Genomic DNA, 22,209 nt, shown 5'->3' on the forward strand with positions numbered 1-22,209 from the left:
AAAAGGAGTTGTTTCCTCCCCATTTAAAGCCACATGGTGACAAGCTTCAAGAAAACCAGAGTCTGATCTGGGGCCTTGGTAGGGGGTGTTGGGGGCCTGATGTCACGTTCATACATGAAAATGCTGAAGGATACGGACACAGTAGGGCTGCCAGACCCAGTAGCAAAACAGAACAAAAGACTCACAACACCTCTGGAGTGTGGCAGGCTGAGGGTATGGGAATCACCTGAGGGCTTTGTGGGCCGTAGACAGAGCTGGAATCAGGTGACTTACAAAGGACTCTGCCCTAGCGGGTGTTAAAGAGAAAAATTATTGTGATGCTTGTTAAGACAGTAAGGGAGACTTTCTTGTGATCTATGTAAAGACGACTGTAACAGCGAGAGATACTGGCTTCACTCTGAACACAGCAAAGACCCCTGAGGCTTTACAGCCCACAAGCAGAGTGAAGGCGGCCAGTGGATGGAAAATTACTCAGTGGAAATAGAACTAAGTGGAGGGAGTCTTAGAGAGTCTTGCTAAATCATCACCATCTTGTCAGGAGACCCAAGCTACCCACAAAGAAGCCTAAGTAGGCAAGAACTGAGGCCTCCAGCCGACAGCAAGCACCACCTGAGTGCGCCATCTTGGAAACCCTCGCCCCACATCAGCCTTCAAAGGACCTGCAGCCCAGCCCATGTCTTGCCTTCAAAATCAGAAGAGACCCCACACCAGACCCACCCAACCAAACTACTTCTGAGTTCTTGGCCCAAAGAAACTGAAATAAAATGTGTTTATTGTTTTAAATCACTAAGTTTTGGGGTGATTTGTCATGTAGTAGAGAAGTAATACACCCCATTTTACAAATAAAGAAAATAAGGCACAGAGAGGTTAAATAACTTGTCGGTGTCATGCAGTTCTAAGTGACAAAATCAGGATTTGAACTCACATCATCTGGTTTAGTGTGCCTCCTTAACATAACTATGCCTTTGCCATGGAAAGAAAGTGAGTTGTGACGCTCAGCATGGAGATGGATGGGACCTCCAGGTGGCCAACAGGTACATGAGTGTGCTCATGTATATTTGACCATGTTCGTAGTCTTTTATTTTTCAGAATTTTGAATAGACTTTATTTTTAGAGGAGTTTTGGGTTCACAGCAACATCGAGCAGAAAATACTGATCACTGTTTTTTAACCATCAAACCTTTGCATGTATTTGAACTTATTCGGTAGCCAATAATAATTGAGTATTTTATAATAAAGATTTGTCTGTGCTCTTTACACTAAAACTATTTTTGTGAAGCAAATGTTTTCTTTTACCTGATTTACCTCTCTTCTTCATTCATTTTCACCTGGCCTTTATGATTTAATTTGTAATAGGCAGGATTTTTTTTTGTTTAAAATTTTATTAGATTTTGTTTATTTATTTGACAGACAGAGATCACAAGTAGGCAGAGAGGCAGGCAGAGAGAGAGGAAGGGAAGCAGGCTCCCCGCTGAGCCCGATGCGGGGCTCGATCCCAGGACCCTGGGATCATGACCTGAGCTGAAGGCGGAGGCTTTAACCCACTGAGCCACCCAGGCGCCCCAGGATGTTTGACTTAAATAACCGAATGAAGTACTAATATTTGAAGAAAATAATATTCAACATCCACTTGTGAGGGTTCAAAATATAGAAACTGCTTAATCTTTCAACCTTACTTATGTCCTCATAAAAAGACGCCGCACGCCCTGATCATGTTCTTGGTCTCATCTGTCTTCCACATTCTCTCTTTCCTGTTGACTTCAGGGTAATCACCTTGCCATGTCCGTGGTAACCGTACTTTGCAAAGAAGAAAGTGTGCATAATTACATGGGAAAGGGAGTGAGGGGAGCAAACCAGTTTCCAACGCTATCTCATTCCTAAACTTTGGATCAAGAAGAGCTGGGAAGGTAGAATTAACTTCTAACTATCTATTAATAAGTATCACAAGACAAATGCGAAGTCAGCCAACTGCATACATCTTTCCCCTCTCCCTTCATTACCCCTACGTTGTCAACTTGAAAAAGTATGACTTCAAATGAGACCCAGAAATAGAAGAGGCTGTGCACCAGCTTAGGAAAAGCACTTGGCAAAAGACAAGTCTTTGTTATGTAAGGAAATAAATGAGTGCTGATCAAGAAACACCAATTTAAATATTATCTTTCCGTTGGGACATACTGTATGCTTCATTGCAAGAGCAAACCATCTATTAAAAATAAGTAATTTGGGGGTACCTGGGTGGCTCAGTCGTTAAGCATCTGCCTTCGGCTCAGGTCATGATCCCAGGGTCCCTGCTTGGCAGGAAGCCTGCTTCGCCCACTCCCCCTGCTTGGGTTCCCTCTCTGGCTGTGTCTCTCTCTGTCAAATAAATAAATAAAATCTTAAAAAAAAAAGTAATTTTGACTGAGAGCTTTTTCTAACAGATCCTCCCCTCTATAATGTTGCTAAATGTGCGTAAACTCAAGAAAAATCTGGCAACTTGGGGATTTGGAAAGAAAAGCCACCGAAGACCTGGGGAGCTATTAAGGAAACATCAGTGTGATTCATATTTCCTTCTGTCATTGACTGTTTACAGGTTCAGCTGTGTTTGAAAACAGTTCTGTAGGGATGGGGGGTGGGGGGGGGACGATTGCAGCCCAAGCTCTCAGCTCTCCTTCCGCGGGTCTCAGTGAGCTCCCGACAGATGCCCCCTGCACACAGAGTATCTCTGGGCTGAGTTGAGGCTGAATGTTGAGTGGCCGCGGGATGAACATGTTATTCCCAACAAATGGCTGGGTGGGGGGGTTTACTTAAGTCTTTATTTCTCAGTGGTACAGAGAAATAGGCTTCACTTTTAGATAGGTTGAGGACAGGCCAGCCACACACACACATAAAAAAAAGTTGGGGAAGCAGAAAAGGTTACATCCAAATAGAAGGTCTTCCTACCTGGGCCCATGGGTTGTCCCAGGGCGTTCCTGAGGAAAAGGCCAAAATGCCCCTCAACAACTGACTTTCGCTCTATCAAACCTTCCTGGTTTCAGGTTCCAGGTTCCTTGGGAGTCCCTCAGTGAAGCTGCGACATCCTTGGGTAGGGGCGGTGGGGCCCCTGTGTAAGAGAGATGCTGCCTCGACTTCCCTGCAAAGCATGCGAGGCTTGCTGGCTTGATGCGGGTGGAGAGATCCGGGGAAGGAAGAGGGCAGCCAGCAGCTGGTGAGATGTCCGTGCGCCACAGAAATGGGGGGGCACCTGCCGGGCTCTGCACGTGCTCTCCAAGTGTCCTGGTGTCTTAGGGATCGTGACATTAAACAGCAAATAAGACACATCACGACAGGTAGAAAGACCCCGAGGGACATCTACCTATTGAGTCATTTGGCATTTCCCCAAAATGTGTCACCCTGAGCAATAACCACGGGATTCTACGACTGACTGCTAACTTCTTCGGTAGGGTTTGCAAGAGTCGTTTAAAAGCACATCCTTAGGGGTGCCTGGGTGGCTCAGTGGGTTAAGTCTCTGCCTTTGGCTCGGGTCATGATCTCAGGGTCCTAGGATCGAGCCCCACGTCGGGCTCTCTGCTCAGCGGGGAGCCTGCTTCTCTTTCTCTCTCTCTCTGCCTGCCTCTCTGTCTACTTGTGATCTCTCTCTGTCAAATAAATATATAAAATCTTAAAAAAAAAGCACATCCTTAAAAATTTTTTTTAAAATTTTTAAAAAATTTATTTCTTTTCAGTATAACAGAATTCATTGTTTATGCACCACACCCAGTGCTCCATGCAATACGTGCCTTCCGTAATACCCACCACCTGGCTCCCCCAACTTCACACCCCCCGCCCCTTCAAAACCCTCAGGTTGTTTCTCAGAGTCCACAGTCTCTCATGGTTCATCTCCCCCTCCAATTTCCCGCAACTCCCTTCTCCTCTCCATCTCCCCATGTCCTCCGTGTTATTTGTTATGCTCCACAAATAAGTGAAACCATCTGATAATTGACTCTCTCTGTTTGACTTATTTCACTCAGCATAATCTCTTCCAGTCCCGTCCATGTTGCTACAAAAGTTGGGTATTCGTCCTTTCTGATGGAGGCATAATACTCCATAGTGTATATGGACCACATCTTCCTTATCCATTCGTCCGTTGAAGGGCATCTTGGTTCTTTCCACAGTTTGGCGACCGTGGCCATTGCTGCTATAAATATTGGGGTACAGATGGCCCTTCTTTTCACTACATCTGTATCTTTGGGGTAAAGTAGCACAATTGCAGGGTCATAGGGAAGTTCTATTTTTAATTTCTTAAGGAATCTCCACACTGTTTTCCAAAGTGGCTGCACCAACTTGCATTCCCACCAAAATTTTTTAAACATTTTAAAAAATTTAAAAAAATCAGAAAAATCAAAAATAAAAATATAAAATAAAACAAATAAAAAACCAAAAAATAAAAATACATCCTGCGGGACGCCTGGGTGGCTCAGTTGGTTAAGCCGCTGCCTTCGGCTCAGGTCATGATCCCAGAGCCCAAGGCTCGAGTCCCCCATCCGGCTCCTTGCTCGGCAGGAAGCCTGCTTCTCTCGCCGCCTCTGCCAGCCTCTCTGCCTGCTTGTGTGTACTCTCTCTCTCTTTCTGGCAAAATTAATAAAATCTTTAAAAAAAAAAAAAAAAAAAAACATATCCTGCTTAGGAAGAGGCTCGTCTTGGTTTCCAACGACAACTTGTGCCGCCGAGCCTTCCTCCCGGAGACGCCGCCTCCAGCCTTCTGTGTCCTGCCATCCGTGATGGCATCGCTCCGGCTTCCTCGCCTGCTGCTGTCCTGGCAGGTCCAGCAACGTCGGGAAACCTGCTGCGCGGCCGGGATTGCGTGCTCCCTGCTCCCTCCTCGCGGCGCTGCGGTTCCAGGCTCTAGGTTTTGCGGGAGGCTTCTAGCCCCCTCCGTCTCACACCGGGGCTCTTCCCTCCTCTCGCCTCGCCCGGGCAGCTGTGGGTGGCAATGGCTCTGTGCGGCCACTGGGTCCTGGGTGTCATCGTCCCTTGTGAGTTCTGAGCTCTGCTCACCACTCCATGCACCGTCTCTTTCTTAAGCTTTTTTTTTTTTTTTTTTTTTTTGGTTAAAGCCTTTCGGTCTGCCTTCTGTTCTGCCAGCGCTCTGCTATAGCACCTCTTTTTTGCACAGCATGCAAATGGATGCAATTCAGGTCTGGAGCTCGGAGGAGTCTTATTGGAGCACACATTCCAGAACCAGGCTGTCGTTCCATTTTCGGGATAAGCCCTGAGCATACTCTGCTGGCCTGGCAATACGCTCACTTGGCGAGGCTGGACATTTCTCAGGATTCTGGGCCCTGTATATTTCTGGTTGGTGGGGTGGGGGGAGGTTGGGGGAGCCACAGAGACATCTGCAAAAGGGAAGTGAAGTGCCGGTAGATTATTCCGATGCTCAGGAGATCAGTGGAGAGGCACAGGCTTTGGGGCAGCTCACCCATTTGGTTGCATTTTCCTGCCGGCTCGCCTTGTTGGTCCAGGCATTATTCCACACCCTCCCTGTGCTGCTCTGATGCCTGGGCCAGGTGTGTGTTTAGCTTGAAGGTGGAAAGTGCCAGCTTCCCCTGAAGGACACGGCAGCACCGGTATAGAGCGATGGGCACTTAGCAGGTTCCGGTCTGTCTCTGTGGGCTCCGGCTCCTGCCCCCCGACTTGCAGATTCCCTGACACTTTTCCCGGTCTGGTCTTCCCTTCCTGCCTGTGGCCCTGCGACTGAAGACCACATAGCAGATAGAAAGACCTGACAGAGACTGCCTAACCAGCTCCCGTGATTGTGCAAGGTCAAGCCATACAATACACCCATGTTTCTATAACAAAGAATATACATAGTGGTTTTGCGTCTCTATTAACCCCCCCACATATTTATACCACCATTCTTTTATCTGCCCTATTCAGCTTCCCTTTTATCTCCCCTACATGTTAAAATACTTCCTGTTATTTTCTTCTTTATTAACGCCATTTCAACTACAATTTCAGAGCCTCATTACCTTCTAAAATATCTTAGAAATAACACTGTGCAATGGTATTCTCTCTGAGATATAATTAACTAATTAATGTCAACCCGAATGCCTGCTTTGAGGCCATTAGCATCCTCACAGAGGCTAAGATTTGGAAATTGAAATAAAATTCAAATTAGCTATTTTTGTTATTTCTCAAGCCATTTTATGTTCGTTATCAGGTTTTGTGAAAATATTTAAAAAATCATTAACTTATAAATTTTAAATGACCTGTGCATTTTGCTTATCCATATTAACGCGATTCTCTCTCTCTCTCTTTCTCTTTAGTTTATGAATGTCTAAATTGGTCAGAAAATTGGTGTTATCTATCCTTCTATTAAACTACTTCTAGTAAGCAACCTGCTGTGATTCCAGTATTTTATCAGTGGAAGGTAAAGACCTTTCATTGGGCCAGTGAAAATCCCTCCGCAGGAGCTCATTTCTGATTGTGACATTCATTGCAAACACAGACAAGTTTCCTTCTCTCCATATAGAATCTTTTCCACATATTTGAAACTCATTATTATGTCACATACGTCCTTCATGTGTGTGCATGTGAAACAAAGGGTCTTAATTAGTTTTTTTTTTTTTTGACATTTTAGAAGTGGCTACATTCTTATTTTCTTCCTCTTTTTGGAATTTATTCTTCAAAGTTCCAACTCTAATGCATAGAGTATGTTCATTGTCTGATATTCATCTCAGACAGAAAATGTGACAATGCATCAGGTAATAACATTCAGAACAAATTATGTCAGAATTTTCTTTCCTATGAATACCTTTGCTTTTTTATTATTATTTTTATTAGCATATAATGTATTACTTGCCCCAGGGGTACAGGTCTGTGAATCGTCAGGCTTACACATTTCACAGCACTCACCATAGCACAGACACTCCCCAACGTCCATAACCCAAGCACTGTCTCCACACCCCAATATCTTTGCTTTTATGGACCACGTGCTATTGGGGTCCATAAAATATTTTGTGTTTATTTGTGTAAAATATTTGAATATTTTTATATCAGAAAAGAAAAAAATATTTTCGGAAAGATAAGTACGATAAACATGACCAACATATCTAAGAATCACAAGACATTTCATTCATGTCAGAAAGGAATAAAGGAGAAAAAAAGGTCAAATTTTAATCCATCAGTGTGTGAAATGAACTGCGTGTAACACAGTATTTGGAAGCCAGTTATACCTCAAAAGCTTTTTATATTCCCCAACCCGAAAGACATTATTTAATGTAACAATTAAAATGTGACTTTCTTTACTATGCGAACTCCCTCTTAAGAAATAAATAAGAACATTCATATTAATAAGATATGCATTCTCTTATTTAATTAAATGTCATCCACAATGGAACTCATCAATTTGAAGAAGATAATGGAATTGGGTAATGTTAGACCATCACAGAAATGAAGCCCCCAGAAACTAAGAAGAAAGCCAAGACTTTCTTCTAATTTTAAAAATCATTTTCTAAATCATATACATAAATTGGCACAATGCTCATTTTAGTTCAAAGATGTTTATTTTAAAAGTAATTGGCACAGAAACAGGGCAATGTTCTATCCTACTAATTTTATAGTCCTGGAGAGCTCACTACAAACAGATGAAAAGCATGGTCAGTAATTTCCTGAGCCAGAGCTAAATTTGTAATTAACAGAATTTGTTTAGATGGGGTGAGAGAAAGGGAGAGAAATAAATAAGTGCATAAGAAAGCGACCTTGAACCTTCCATAGTAAGATGTACTTTTAACCAATTGACTTCATTTTATTATGATTTTTATGATTAATTTTAACAAATTGACTTCATTTGTATGAGATGTATTCCATAATTCCATAAAATATGGGCTAGCTTAATAAACACTAATGTTAATGATCATAGTGATTACCAAGATTTTTAAAAATCACTGGAATTTCTGTTTTCAATGTGGATAGAAATGAAGGAATCATTCATCTTATGAATTTTATTCCTTGCCTAATGTGACAATTATTGGATATTTCAAGGAAAAGAAATCAGTATTTCAAGAGAAGATGAAAATTAAAAATTACCAAGTAATACTTAGATCTGGAATTCCTAGTGAAATTCAAATTAATTAAAGGCAAAATGCTAATTATCTCTTCAGGAAAAGAAAGTAATTAAATTATCCTTTTAATAACTAGGATTATTTTCCTATTCCATTTGAAATGGACTTCAGTATTTTCTATTTTTAGAAAACATTTATTTATTTATTTTGGGGGGGTGATGGAGGCAGAGGGAGAGGGAGGGGGAGTCTTTAGCAGACTCTGTGACCAGCCTAGAGCCTGTCCCAGGGCTCGATCTCACAACCCTGAGATGGCGACCTAAGCCCAAATCAAGAGTCCATTGCTTAACCAAATGAGTCACCCAGGAGTTCCAGTTTTTTGTTTTGTTTTTTTTTTTTTTAACACTGAAATGAATCTTTCACATATTGTGATACTATTAAACATATTCATTTTCTTGGATTAGATGCCTAGCATTGGAGTCCAATTTTAATATAAAGTTAAAATTATCTGTATATCCACTTTCAATCCCCGATAGCTAAAGCATGCACATTAGCTCTTTAACTGTCTTAATATCTTAAAACAAACAGAACAGACACTTAAGTGCATCAGTTCGAGTATATTTGTATGTCTCTACAATTTCAACCTTACACCTCACTCTTGGTTTTCAGCAGCGCTAACACAAGAGAAATTGTGGGTGTGGCACTAAGTGATTTTCCTACTTGAATTCAAAGACAGTGATGGTGTTGTTCTAGGTTTAGGAAAATTTATTGCCAGCTTAGTGTTCTAAGTCTGTACAAAAACAGTCATTGGACTTCTCACTGGTGTTTAAAGTTTATGAAGTAATATTATGTCAATTTTACTGCGTGAGTTTTCACTCCAGAATACCATTGCAATGCTAAACTTTTAACACACACCAATTTATTTTCAGGATTGTCTGTCACGAAATTACTGATTGATCCCTTTGGTTGGACCCTGTTCACTGATTCCTTCTCTCTCTGCATGGATTTATAGACCTATCAAACATCACATAAAGCTCTTTTTTTTTTTTTTAAAGATTTTATTTTATTTATTTGAAAGAGAGACAGTGAGAAAGAACATGAGAGGGGAGAAGCAGACTCCCCGTGGAGCAGGGAGCCTCATGCGGGACTCGATCCCAGGACTCTGGGATCATGACCTGAGCTGAAGGCAGTCGCTTAACCAACTGAGCCACCCAGGTGCCCTCACATAAAGCTCTTAATGTGGGAATGCTATTTGATGCGGCTGCACGGCCAGTGTTACAAGGTAATGATGTTAAAATTTTAAAAGCAGGTTTCAAGAACAGGACTAACTTCAACATTTTTTTTCCTTTAGAATATTGGAAAGCCTTGAAAATAATGACTTATTAAAAATATATAAAAATTAAACTTATAACAGTGCATCAAAATATGCACTGTATTATGCACTAAATGTGCATAAAATATGAAAGGCTTCCTTTTAAAATTAATCACTTATTGCCATGTATCATATTTTCATGCTTCTACAATACTAATTCATGGTCAGAAAGCACACTAGAAAGTTTAAGAATTTTAAAGAAACAAGCATTACAACTTTGTACTTTATCTGAATTTCAAGATAATTCTCCCTAAATGTACTCCATGTTTACTTTTTAAAAACAGCTTCTTTTGTTACTTTGATGAATGAGTTGCTTGATATTCAGTAGTTTATGAACCTCTTGGAAAGGGAACCAGCATCATGAGGCTAAGGCATGGTTTCACTAATGACAAGTGATGTCACACTAACCTTATTTCTTTCTTAAAAAGTGTGACTAAACGGGTCATTAAGGGCCCCACTGCAGACCCGAGTATCTGGACTTCAGCAAAGCATTTGACAAGGTCCTCATGTGATATCTTTGAAGATTTGGTAGAAAAATGTTAGCTTGAGGCAAGGGTGGTTTGATAGATTGAACTCTGGATGAATGATTATGATCAAGAAATGTCAGATGATCGTAATCAAGGGCAAGCTTTGTCCTTAGTCCTTTGCTGATCAAATTTGTTAATGACTTGGATAAAAACATAAAGCCCCTTAGATTAGTAGCTAGTATATAAAACTGAACAGAACATTTGGGCAATTGGATTGAATTTACTAAAATGGCACTGAACACAGTAAGTTCTTGGTCCTAGTTTAAAAAATAAAATCGGACAAGTGTGGTTGGAGGATATTTAGCTCAGCAATTTTAGTGAAAATATGAGCCAACAGCAAGATGTCACCTTAGCAAAGTTATGCCGACCTTCAGCTGCATTACTAGCACCATAACATCCAGAGTGAAGAAGGCAATTGTCTCCATCCACTCAGTAAGACCTCACTTGGAAAATTGTATTTTCTGGATGCAAACTGGAGCTTATTCAAGAGAGAGTGACCAGAACAGTACAGGAGTTTCAAAGCATGTGATACGAGAAATAAAGAAATGGGAGGTGTTTAACTGGGACACAGGAAGACTGAGAAAATCTAAAATCATGGTTTTAAAACACTGGAAGGATAGACAGGAAAAGAAGGATTAGACTCATATGTAGTGCAAAGAGGTAACACAGATCGCCCCCTGTAGAGATGTGGAAAAGCTCTTGCATAGATTGTGAGCTTATCAATGTAGAGGACTGATGGAGTTTGAAAATCACTGCATTGCAACTGCTACTGACATCACTGAGTCAGGCGGGAATGACTGCTGGATGCTGCAGCCAGGATAGCAGGATTGGCGGGAATCAGGAGATTCACATGCAAAGTGTCGATGCACAGGCTGCCTCCTGCTATAATGTTTGTTTTGAAGCCACAGTTTAGTTCCAACGTGACTGATGTATTAGGGAACAGTTTGAACATAACTCAAATTGGGCGTAACACTTGCTTATGCATGACCTCATTTACCAGACCCATCTTCCTGACACCCACATGCAAACTGCAGGCTTTTGGGGAGAAAATGCCATATTTCTATAGTGTTTATGTATTTCTTATCCATTTAGCATGTGTAAAACTGATTTCCTGCCATTTTCACTGGGTTTCTTTTTTTTTATTATTTGTGATTTGTGCCTCTAACCCCAGGTCCTCATAAACCCTGTGGTTTTTTATTTTGTAATTTTGCATAGCTGATGATTTTTAGGAGAACATTTTCTAAGTTACAAATGACTCACTGTACTTCCTAATCACAAAGTTTAAAAGGACCCACAGTGGAATGATCTGGCTGTCTCTGCCTTATGTGAAATGTCTTAGAATGATCTAACATTATGTACTTCTTGGTGGGACGCGATACGAAGTACACCCATCACCTACAAAATAGCCAGAAATATGTAAATGGAATCTCACCAAGCCTTTCCACTTAAATAAAACGGAATCTATGTTTCCATATTCACATTCAAGATCGGCACATCACTGTCAAGTAGCACAAATAATACATTTCATTTGAAAACACAAACTAAAATAAAACCAGCTATAAAAAACACTTGCAGAAAATTGGGGAAAGTTGAAAATAGACTGGGTATTAAGTTATTATTAATTTTCCTGGGTATGATAATGGTATCGTGATTGTACAGGAGTGTATCTTTTTTGGAGCTGCACACTGAAATTGAACTAAAATGTGACAGTGTGTGCAGTGTGGTTGTCCATCATATTATTCTTTCAAATTTATGTTTTAAAACGTTAACAATAGTTGAAAAATTAATAAAAATCATGGGAAGCGAATGAGAGGGTTGGAAAGGGGCTGTTATTGAACTCAGGATTCCAGGTTAAATACAGTTTTTATGGTCTACTCCCATTTGAAAGTTCCACGTAAATTCTGTGTTAGATACATCCAATTTTGTTCACTAGGAGAAAAAAAAAGATTAATTACTTCAAGTCAATATTAAAGTGCCCGGTGTTAAAAAATGCAGCCCCCCTTCATTGAATAATGAGCTTCAAGGAATTGTATTGGAAGGCAATGGAGAGAAGAAATGATTTATGTGCAACGGGCAATAGTAAAACAATGTGTAAAGGTGAGAGAGAGATTCTGAGGAATACAGCGTTGGTGTGAAAAAATGAGCAAATGGTTTTAGAAATGATTTTTTAAGCAAAACGAAGAGAAAATCATGCATATGAAATACAAAATCTGAGCTCTCAGAGGAGAACTGGGAAGTGTTGGTGCCTGTTCTTGGTCTTCTCTTGGGCAACAGTGAATCAGTCATGCCCCTACTGATCAGCCCCGGTTGCCTCTCCTTCCAGTGGGATTATGTTAGAGAAACTATGGTCATAGAAGTTGATCTTAAGTAAAAAGAATTTCGGTAAGACAATTTTAATAAGACAGATTCTTCTTGTGCTGACAAAAAAGGACAACGTCATGGGGGGGAGCATATCAGTTACGTGGCATGTATTACGTAAGTCCGACTTCACTCTCGCTTGAGTTTTAGAACCAAGTGTGATAAATCGTAATCACAGCCCAGTCACCCATGATTTCGTTACAGTTCCTCACCACTCAGAGAGTTTTGCTTTTTCTGTATTTTGGCTTGTCTTCAAATTTTAATCCTTTTTTTCTGTTGATGGGAAGAAAATGGATTTTATTTACATAAACCCACGAACTTCGTATTATTTTTTAAAAAGATTTTATTTATTAATTTGAGAGAGAGAGAGAACAAGTGAGCAAGCACGAGCAGGAGGAGGGGCAGAGGAAGAGGGAGAGACAATCTCAAGCAGACTCCACGCTGAGCTCAGAGCCGGATGCAGGGATGCGGGGCTCTATCCCACGACCCTGAGATCATGACCTGAGCCGAAACCAGGAGGCTTAATCAACTTAACTGACTGAGCCACTTAGGTGCCCCATAAACACATGACTTTTAAATGTAAGATTATCTCCCCAACTTGGAAACTGATGACCAATATGTCAAAATTAGGAGACAGACTGTTATGTTCTAATTTTTACTTAGAACAAAACTTTCATCTAATTCTCTTGAGTCTCATAGAGCTACAGGCCAGAACCAAATCAATTCATACAGAGAAGAGTGAAAAACCAGGAATGAGGGCCAGCCCTTGGTTCTCAATTAGAAGGAAGGTGTGGCAGTCAGAATGGCTAAAATTAACAAGTCAGGAAACAACAGATGCTGGCGAGGATGCGGAGAAAGGGGAACCCTCCTACACTGTTGGCGGGAATGCAAGCTGGTGCAGCCACTTTGGAAAACAGCATGGAGGTTCCTCAAAAAGTTGGAACTAGAGCTACCCTACGACCCAGCAATCGTACTACTGGATATTTACCTTAAAGATACAAATGCAGTGATCTGAAGGGACATGTGCACCCGAATGTTTACAGCAGCAATGTCCACAATAGCCAAACTATGGAAAGAACCTAGATGTCCATCAACAGATGAATGGATAAAGAAGATGTGGTGTATCTATACAATGGAATACTATGCAGCCATCAAAAGAAATGAAATCTTGCTATTGCAATGACATGGATGGAAGTATAGGGTATTATGCTGAGCGAAATAAGTCAATCAGAGAAAGACTGATTTTTTTATGATTCAATTATCATATGATCTCTCTGATATGGAGAATTTAAGAGGCAAAGTGGGGGACTTGGGGGTTAGGGAAGGAAAAAATGAAACAAGATGGGATCGGGAGGGAGAAAAACCATAAGAGACTCTTAATCTCACAAAAGAAACTGAGGGTTGCTGGGGGGAGGTGGGTGGGGAGAGAGGGTGGTTGGGTTATGGACACTGGGGAGATATGTGCTATGGTGAGTGCTGTGAAGTGTGTAAGCCTGACGATTCACAGACCTGTACCCCTGGGGCTAATAATACATTATATGTTAATTAAAAAAAAAAAAAAAAGAGGAAGAAAGGTGTGGGACGTATGCCTGGGACAGGACAGGCCCCCTGCCGGCCACATCTGAGGCCAGGATGTCAGAGTGAAGGGGGAGGTGATTAGGAGACAATATTGAAAAGCCACAAGAACAGGTGCATTTCACAAATGGATGCATGGAAACATCTTGGGATGATTCTTGCACACACTGTTTATAGTCAAGATACATCCGTAATTTTTTTTTTTTTTTTAAAGATTTTACTTATTTATTTGAGAGAGAGAGAGAGAATGAGAGTGACAGAGAGAGAGCATGAGAAGGGGAAGGGTCAGAGGGAGAAGCAGACTCCCCGCCAAGCAGGGATCCCGATATGGGACTCGATCCCAGGACTCCAGGATCATGACCTGAGCCGAAGGCAGTCACTTAACCAACTGAGCCACCCAGGTGCCCCTACATCCGTAATTTTTTTAAGTACCAAATGACTTGCTCCCTAAAAGCTATACCTCCCGCAACTCTGACATCTCAGTTATAAGTGCTAGCTGTCCATATTTTAGAATTTCTTGGTTTTATGCTTGAAGCCATCCTTAGGCCATAGACAGCATCAGTCCTTTGTCTCGAGGGGTCCATTGTGGGAGAAGTACAGGGGAAAATAAAGAGGTTTATTTCATCCCCCCCCCCACCCCTGCCTCCTTCTCTCCCCATTGGTTATTCCTACATTGACAGGCACACACACACACTCTACACTCTCTCTCCAAATTTCTAAAGCAAAAGCGGAAACTAGTCCCCCTCTCCCTTTTTGTGGCTTTTCTTTTTCCTCAAGGGAGACTTTGAAATGTATTTAACTAGATTCCAGCTGGACAAAATTGCTGGTTAGGTAGAGAAGGAAGCATGTAATGTGATTATGCGTGCCCCACTACTTCCTCGAAATAGTCCTGTGTACCGAATTCCCTTAAGGAGATGTCTTGCTGTTGTATAATCCATAGAGCATCTTATAATTACACAGCCATTTGTTCCTTTTCCTGTTTCCAATTTCACTGATTAACTTATCTAACAGTGCCATTAAAACCCATATATCATTTTTCACCATTAATCAGTTATTCATGAGTTTTATTCATCTCTGAAGTATGTTCATCAAGGAAAAATAGCCTCAATTTGCATTTTAATTGACCAGCGTACAGTGCTATCTGACAATACAAATGGGGATCTCTGTTTAAGGAGAAGCTTACATTTAGTAAGATTTAAATGATCTTTATTTTACAGTTCTCTGATGTGATTTTCCTAAATGCATTAAAGTGGAAAGTAGGCATTGCTTGGATGTTCACTGATTTTACCAGGAGGCTTGCAACCAGGTTGCAAGATAAAATATAGTAGGCACCGGTGCATGTGAATTCCAGGAAAACACGAAATATTAATTCAATATGTAAGAACATATACAATATTTCAGACACATTTATACTATAAATATTCATTTGTTTATCTGAAATTCAAATTTAAGCGTGTGCTCTGCCTTCTTGTTTGCTAAGTCTGGCAACCCTGAATATATACACTTAAACAACTACGTACGAAGTGAAAACAACTACACAATTCTCTGTTGTTAACAAAGCTTTCTTTTATTACTGCGAGCTTGTTTTTAAATATGTTTTTGCTAACTGTGAAAGTGATTATTCAAATTAGTTGAGTTTTACCAGATATCTTCATCTATAAAATATAAACAGCCTTGTCTCTATATAACCTCAAATAGGGGCGTCTGGGTGGCTCAGTTGGTTAAGCAACTGCCTTTGGCTCAGGTCATGATCCTAGAGTCTCAGGATCGAGCCCCACATCAGGCTCCCTGCTCAGCAGGGAGTCTGCTTCTCCCTCTGACCTCTCTCTTCTCATCCTCTCTCATTCTCTCTCTCTCTCTCAAACAAATAAATAAAATCTTTAAAAAAAAAACCAACCTCGAATAACCGTATTAGTAGACTAAGGAAACTCCCGACTTTTATTCTTGCTGTTGAGATCATCAGTTACATCTTTCTGACTTTTCATTGTGTAAAAACCATGTTGTATTTACCAGCTAGTATCAAAAAGACAAGAAATAACAAGCGTTGGTGAGGATGTGAAGGAAAGGGAGCCTCAGGCATTGCTGGTGGGAATGTCTACTGGTGCAACTGGAAAAAATAGGGAGTTTCCTCAAACAAATTAAAAAATAGAAATACGATGTTGTCCAGCAAATCTACTGCTGGGTAGTCACCCAGCAAAAGACTCTCACTTACCCTCCTCTTTCCCGTGCAAAGAAGAGGGTGCCATCTGACTCTGCCTGACATGCTTTGGCTCTATTAGAAATCTGTGGTCTGGAACCCCTCAGTGTCTTTACTGAATAAACCTCTAGTCTCTGCCTCAGATTAAGTGAGGAAATAAATGTTTAAAAAAAGAGTTGCAGAACAGTGATCTGCATAATAACATTAGAGTTATCTAAAAATGAGAGTGGAAACATTCTATTTCCACATACCTCCTACATGCTTCTATAGGCGCACACGATGTCTGGAAAGATGTGCATTGGGCTGTTGACAGTGCCTATCTCTAGGAAATGGTTTGGCGGGAGGAGGCAAGAGACGGGGACTTATTTTTAATTCTTACAATTCTATACTTTTCTTGGCTTTATAATGATTTTCAAAAATAGCTCTCAAGGTAGTTTTCATGTCCAGCCAGCCTCGGAACCACTCACCATTATCTGATTTCTGTGTTCCACTCTCATCGGAATATTGGACCATTGGCTGTGACACCAATTATAGCAAAGGTTACATGGCCTGATGAGAAGAATTCTGTTAGCAGTCTTCCAGTGTGACCTAATGGTAAGGCGGGTGCTGCAAAAAGGAAATGGCAAACTAGGAATTCATGTGGGTGTTTTTATTTTCATTGAATGCACTTTTGGCATAAAAATGTCTTAGTGTTTTTTTTTTATAAAGTGCCATGGATATTTGATAGACATTGATCATCATATCAGTAATCTATCTGTTGTCCCTAAGCAATTCAGTACAGAATATGATGCCTTACTGCTTTCAGCTGAGTAACTGATTCTGTTTTCAATGTTTTCCCACACTGAAAAGACATACATGGAAAACCACTGATATAAATCGGGGTTTTGGGGTCTCTATAATTCCCTATCTATATCAGAATATTTGTAAAAACAAAGAAAAACCCTAACTGTCTGACTTCAACACTTCAACACAATGATTTTTTTAAAATTTTTTTTACGTTAGAGCTTTAAATAAATTCTCCATGTAAATAAAATTGCTTAAGTTTTTGTCTGAATTTTATGATTCTGAAACCTAGCGAATAACTTCACTTTTCTACAAACTGATTTTTTTCTATAGATAAACTGCAGTACATTTGAAAAGTATTTTTCCATTAAATAAAAGAAATAAAGTATTATGTTTCTGAGTGTCTGCTGTTACTGTTTCCACCCACTAAAAAAACATTCCATTGCTACTCAAAAAATGTCCCATTTTTTTTCCCAAAACATTGTCAGAAATTCCTGTGATAGTCTTTTTTTTTTTTTTTTTTAAATTCTTTGCTCGGGTAAAAGGGTGTGAATACTATGCTGTGGACTTTGCCTTATGCACCATTGTAATGACATTTTGAGAAAAATATTTTTGAGTAAACAAACAAAAAAAAGGCACTAAGTATTTTATTTGTAACCACGGTTAAATCAAGGGTACGTCTTTTGTTTCTGAATATGGGAAAGGTAAATTTCTTACAACTCTGGGCCAGAGTACATTAAGTTTTCCTGTGTGTCCAACCAAGCAAACAATGTCATTTGTTGATATTCACTGTTAATTACTGGTCTTCGCACAAGTCCAGCAATTGTATTACTTGGAATTCCATATTCCTTCAAGCCTAGCCAATGTTTTGCTTTGCAATGCTCTACAAATTTATGTAAAGAAATAAACCATTGTTAAACAGAAAAAAATAAAGTCTTTTAAAAAAGAATTCCTTCAAAATTCTCAATAAGACTATTTTTTTTGTTTGTTTCTGGCTCATATCTGAACATCAGAGTAAGTAATGCACGAATTTGTGGGTTTTCCATTGTTTGTGAATGAAGCGTACTCTAATGCATTTGTTTTTATAAGCCTGTAACTTCACACGGACTGAGAGCTCTACCACACCCTAGCTAGTTTTTACTAACAAAGACACACCTTTGGAAAGTATGCAGTACCACTGTCACTCTTCCCTTGTAATAAAATCTTACCACTGACTAGGGATGCTTCTGTTGTAGACGTAATTAATAAAGCTGTAATGAATAAAAAATAATTTCTTGCTTATTCTAATGAAAGCTCAGTCGTTGAAAATGGCTCTAGGCAGTCAAGTAGGAACGGTGCTATGCCTTCATTCATTTATTGAACACACCCTTCAAAGAGATTTTTATCCCAATTCCATTTTGTTTCCTAATGAGTCGGAGTTCTTTAAGATGGCCAAATGGACTGGTTTACAAACTGAATCTACAGAGTTTTACTCTCACTTTTCAGACTTTGCTAACTGCCCTACCTAACTGTTCCTTGACCCCAGAGAGAGAAGTGGGACGTACGCCGTGCCTTTGGGAAGATGAGCCCAGAATTCAGGTGGTTCCCAAGCCAACACTACACCCTTAAGCCTCTGCTTCTGACAAGGAGCCAGGCCCTGGCCTCCCCTCTACCATTTCATTATTATATTAAATCCTCCCAGCAGTCCCCGCCCCCGCGCCTCCTCCCCCAACGTGCAGCAGCAGAAGAAAAACAAAGATATCCCTAAAACGTATTTCTCCGTATTTGAGAGATATCCACGAGACCTCTACTGACTCTCGATGAGTTTGGTGAGAGTTTCACCAGGATTTGCTTATTAACTACACTGCCACCTTTTGTCACGAGGTCATGCTCTTTTTGACCATTGCAGATAGGTTTTACCTTTCTCTTTCAACGTTTTCTCCCACTTGCTTTTTATGGGCCCCGGGAATGGAAGAGTCTGTGGTTTGGTCTCCTCTGCCTATACTTCCTTCCCATTGCCACCTGACTCAAATGGGATTGTGGCTGAAAGACATTAAGTGGTTTTGCCCCTTACTGGCCGCTGGCGTGCTACGGAGCTTGTATTTGACTCCGGGTTGACTTCCCAGCCCTGCTTCTTCTGATCCCAGGAGTCACAAACCCCAAGGCCCAGAGGGACTGGGCAGGTAAGTGACTGCAAGCAGCCAGGTGGGGAATCAGCTACTACTCAGGGTCAGGTTCCCTGTTTAAAATCAGACAGTGGCTTTTCATCCCATTTACATGAAATTCAAATTCCTTCACCTACCTGGTCAGTCTGGTTATCAGGTCTGAGCAGAAATCCAATCCAGATAAAGGAGGCAAACGTACAGTTCCAGACATACAGCCAACATGATCAGCATGTCAGAGGGACGCCGGGTCCGCTCAGGATTTGAGTCTGAAACAAGGCAAAAACGAATAGTTGTAAATGACAAATCTACAATTTAGCAGTGACTCTGATGTCCTTCATCCAAGGTCAAATAATGCATGGCTTGGGGGAATGCGGTGCCTCGCCGAGCAGTGGAACGCCATCCTGCAGCCATCTGGGGCAGGAGTGAGTTTTGTAGAGCATTGGGAGAGGCAGCGCAGAAATGGGGCATGAAAGGCGAGGAGACCAGGATGTCCTTGGAAGGCGGCAGGCGCTGGTTTCTCGGTGAGGTAAGCTGGCTACAGCTAAGCGCTGGACCGGGACTGGTCTGCGCTGGCGCTCCTTGCCAGGCGTTTCCGTAGGTGCAGGCTGCCTTAGGTTCACACGCGGGCCTGTGCGTCCCAATATACACAGGAACTTTATCCCTGGGGACGGGCAGGCAGCAGCGGGGGGAGGACGGCGCTGGCGTCGAGCGGGAGGAAGCCTCTGCTCAGCGCGGACACGCGGCGCCCTTTCCCTCCTTCGCAGTGGCGCTGTCGCCACCCTGGGGACCCGCGCGCTCGGTAAAGGACTGAGGAGTTTGGAGGAGGCAGGGGACTGGCAGACAGGAGAAGGCAAAATCCATTTCTACTTCTCCGTATCTTTTTGGTGAAGGCTCTGGGTAGATGTCTGTCTACACTGGATTGAGGGGGAAACCACCCCCGCCCATGTTAGTTCGGGGCCTGTTAGAGCCAAGACCAGGACAGGGCGATGATTTATTAAGTCAAGCTCTGAGCCTTCTGGTATCCAGCTCCAAAAATCAATCCGTTAAGGAATCAATCGTTGGGTACCTGAGTGGCCCAGTCTGTTAAGTACCAAACTCGGGTTTGGCTCAGGTTGTCATCGCGGGGTCATGATCTCGGGGTCATGAGACCCAGCCCCGCCCGCATCAGGCTCGGTGGGAAGAGTCTGCTTGAGATTCTCTCTCCCCTGCCCCTCCTGCCCACCCTCTAAGATCTCTCTCTCTCCCTCTCTCTCTCTGTCAGATAAATAAATGTTTCAGAATCTGGGCTGGGTCTTGACAGAAGAACTAGCGGCGCTCGGAGACTCTGGACGACCGGTTTATTGAACCCCGGCGGGCCCAGAGTGGAATGATCTCGGTCTGAGCCCCGAGCACAGACAAAGCGGGTAATTTCTGCATACTCGGTACTTCTGGTGCTCGTGGAAAGCAGGGCAGGGAGAAGAACCTGGAAGGGCCCCAGGGCAGTGGCTGGGACTCCTTTGCTAACTCCTTCGGCCGTCTTAGAACACAGATTTTCCCTTATCAAATAAATCTTGAAAAAAAATCAATCGATTATTGGGTATATAAGATGTTAGCGGTGATAGTGTTGTCTAACGGTAACAGAACACTCAGCTCAAAAGTTAAGGGGAAATTTCCATAGCAAGCTGTCTGGAGGGAGGGTGGTTCCCTGGGTCATTAAGTCCGAAGCTTAAGACAAGTTGGAGGGAAATGATTTTGTCTTTCTGCTCTGCCTTCCTCCCAGCACTGGGCCACCTCCTGCCATTCCCCGTGGTCACAAGGGGGCTGCAGCAGCTGCAAACATCATGTGCTCCCACAAACGTATCTAGAGGTTGGATGAGCAGTGAGGAGCACAATCCTTCTGGCACCCTGCTTTAGAATGAGTGCCCCGCAGATCCCCCCTCTCCTGTCACTGTCTGGTGTTGTATCCACCAACATCCACCAACACGACCAAGTCCTGGTGGAATGAGGAGTGCAGGTGCAGCCTCTGTCCTCACCCCAACCCAGGACCGAGGGGGGCTCATCTCCCCGATGGCTGAATGCGACCCAAGGAACGGCAGCATGACACAGGTGGGGGAAGGTGCCTCCCACAGCATTTGTCACCATGGTTTATGCAATTCTTCCACTTGGTAAAAAGAAAAAAAATATATATGTATTTTAAACAGAGACTAGTCAGCATTGATATTTATTAAAATATACATGGGGTACTTCTCAGCTAAGCACTTTAGCATGTCGGTCCCAGAGTCGGAAAATAAGGACAGGTGATTAGAATCTACCATGATTAAAGTCTTATTAGACAGCATCCGTACACCTGAAGCTCCACATAATGAACTTAATTTATTTTTACCCCGTGTTACCGAATTTAGCTCGCTTCAAGTAAAAGGTGAACACTTTCCAAGTGAAAGATGTCTTTTTCTGCAGTAAAATAAACACCCTCACACGACGGGATCCCTGCCAGAACGGAGACATACTTCCAGGTGGAAAATCTAGTTTCATGGAACGAGTGTGTTCTTGAAACGTCGAGATGACCGTCCTTCAAATACTCAATGGCCATTGAATTCAGTACTGTTTTGAAAGCCAACTCTTCAATTAAAAATAATACTCGTTCACTACCTTATTACCCCGTGTGAAGAGATGTGAGTAAGGCACGGAAAGCTGATCTGCAAACACCACACAATTTTAGTGGCTGCGATGGGGAAATCAGCTCTTTGACCTGAGTGACACGGAGTACAGGGGAGAGGGGGACACAGAGGAACCCAAGCCGTAGTCAACACATATTTACACAGAGGTTTGCAAGCTTTATGTATATTTTGTCTTCCCTGTTTTCTCTTTTTCAAAACCTAAAAACATAATAGTTGTGGAAAAATAAATTAACCACGTCATTAAAAACAATGCAATTTCTCATAAACCTATTTTTGTAGGAGCTTTGTGAAATTTTAGAACATCCGGGGCAGTTACTATTTGTGTGAATTTGGCAAATGGAGAGTGAGCTGATCTGAAGGTGAGTTTCAGTTCAGACAGATCCACGGTATCTTGCTTTTCTTCTCTGTGATCAATTCTCAAAATTGGAAAGTTGTATCCTTCACAAGCCAATTATCAACAAAACAATCTTGACTGATTCTCTAAAGGCTCGTCTATTTTAAACACATTACTTTCCCTCTCGGGAGGACATATTGGTAAATAACAAAGCAGTGTATTTACCACATCTTTTCTTGTGCGTC

The 22,209-nt window shown here is 41.8% G+C and overlaps 1 long non-coding RNA gene across 1 annotated transcript in view; it reads right to left on the bottom strand.

The window, feature by feature from the left end:
• Positions 1-5,066: 5,066 nt before the first annotated feature.
• The window catches only part of LOC308354659, a 43,975-nt gene continuing 26,832 nt past the window's right edge, over positions 5,067-22,209 (bottom strand). Inside the window, exons 2-3 of the long non-coding RNA XR_013967888.1 lie at positions 19,111-19,239; positions 5,067-5,711 (exon numbers count right to left, since the gene is read on the bottom strand). This is a non-coding gene — a long non-coding RNA (uncharacterized lncRNA). The remainder of the gene's footprint in view (positions 5,712-19,110; positions 19,240-22,209) is intronic.

The sequence above is a fragment of the Martes martes genome, assembly GCF_963455335.1.
Source record: "Martes martes genome assembly, chromosome: 13".
NCBI lineage: Eukaryota > Metazoa > Chordata > Mammalia > Carnivora > Mustelidae > Martes > Martes martes.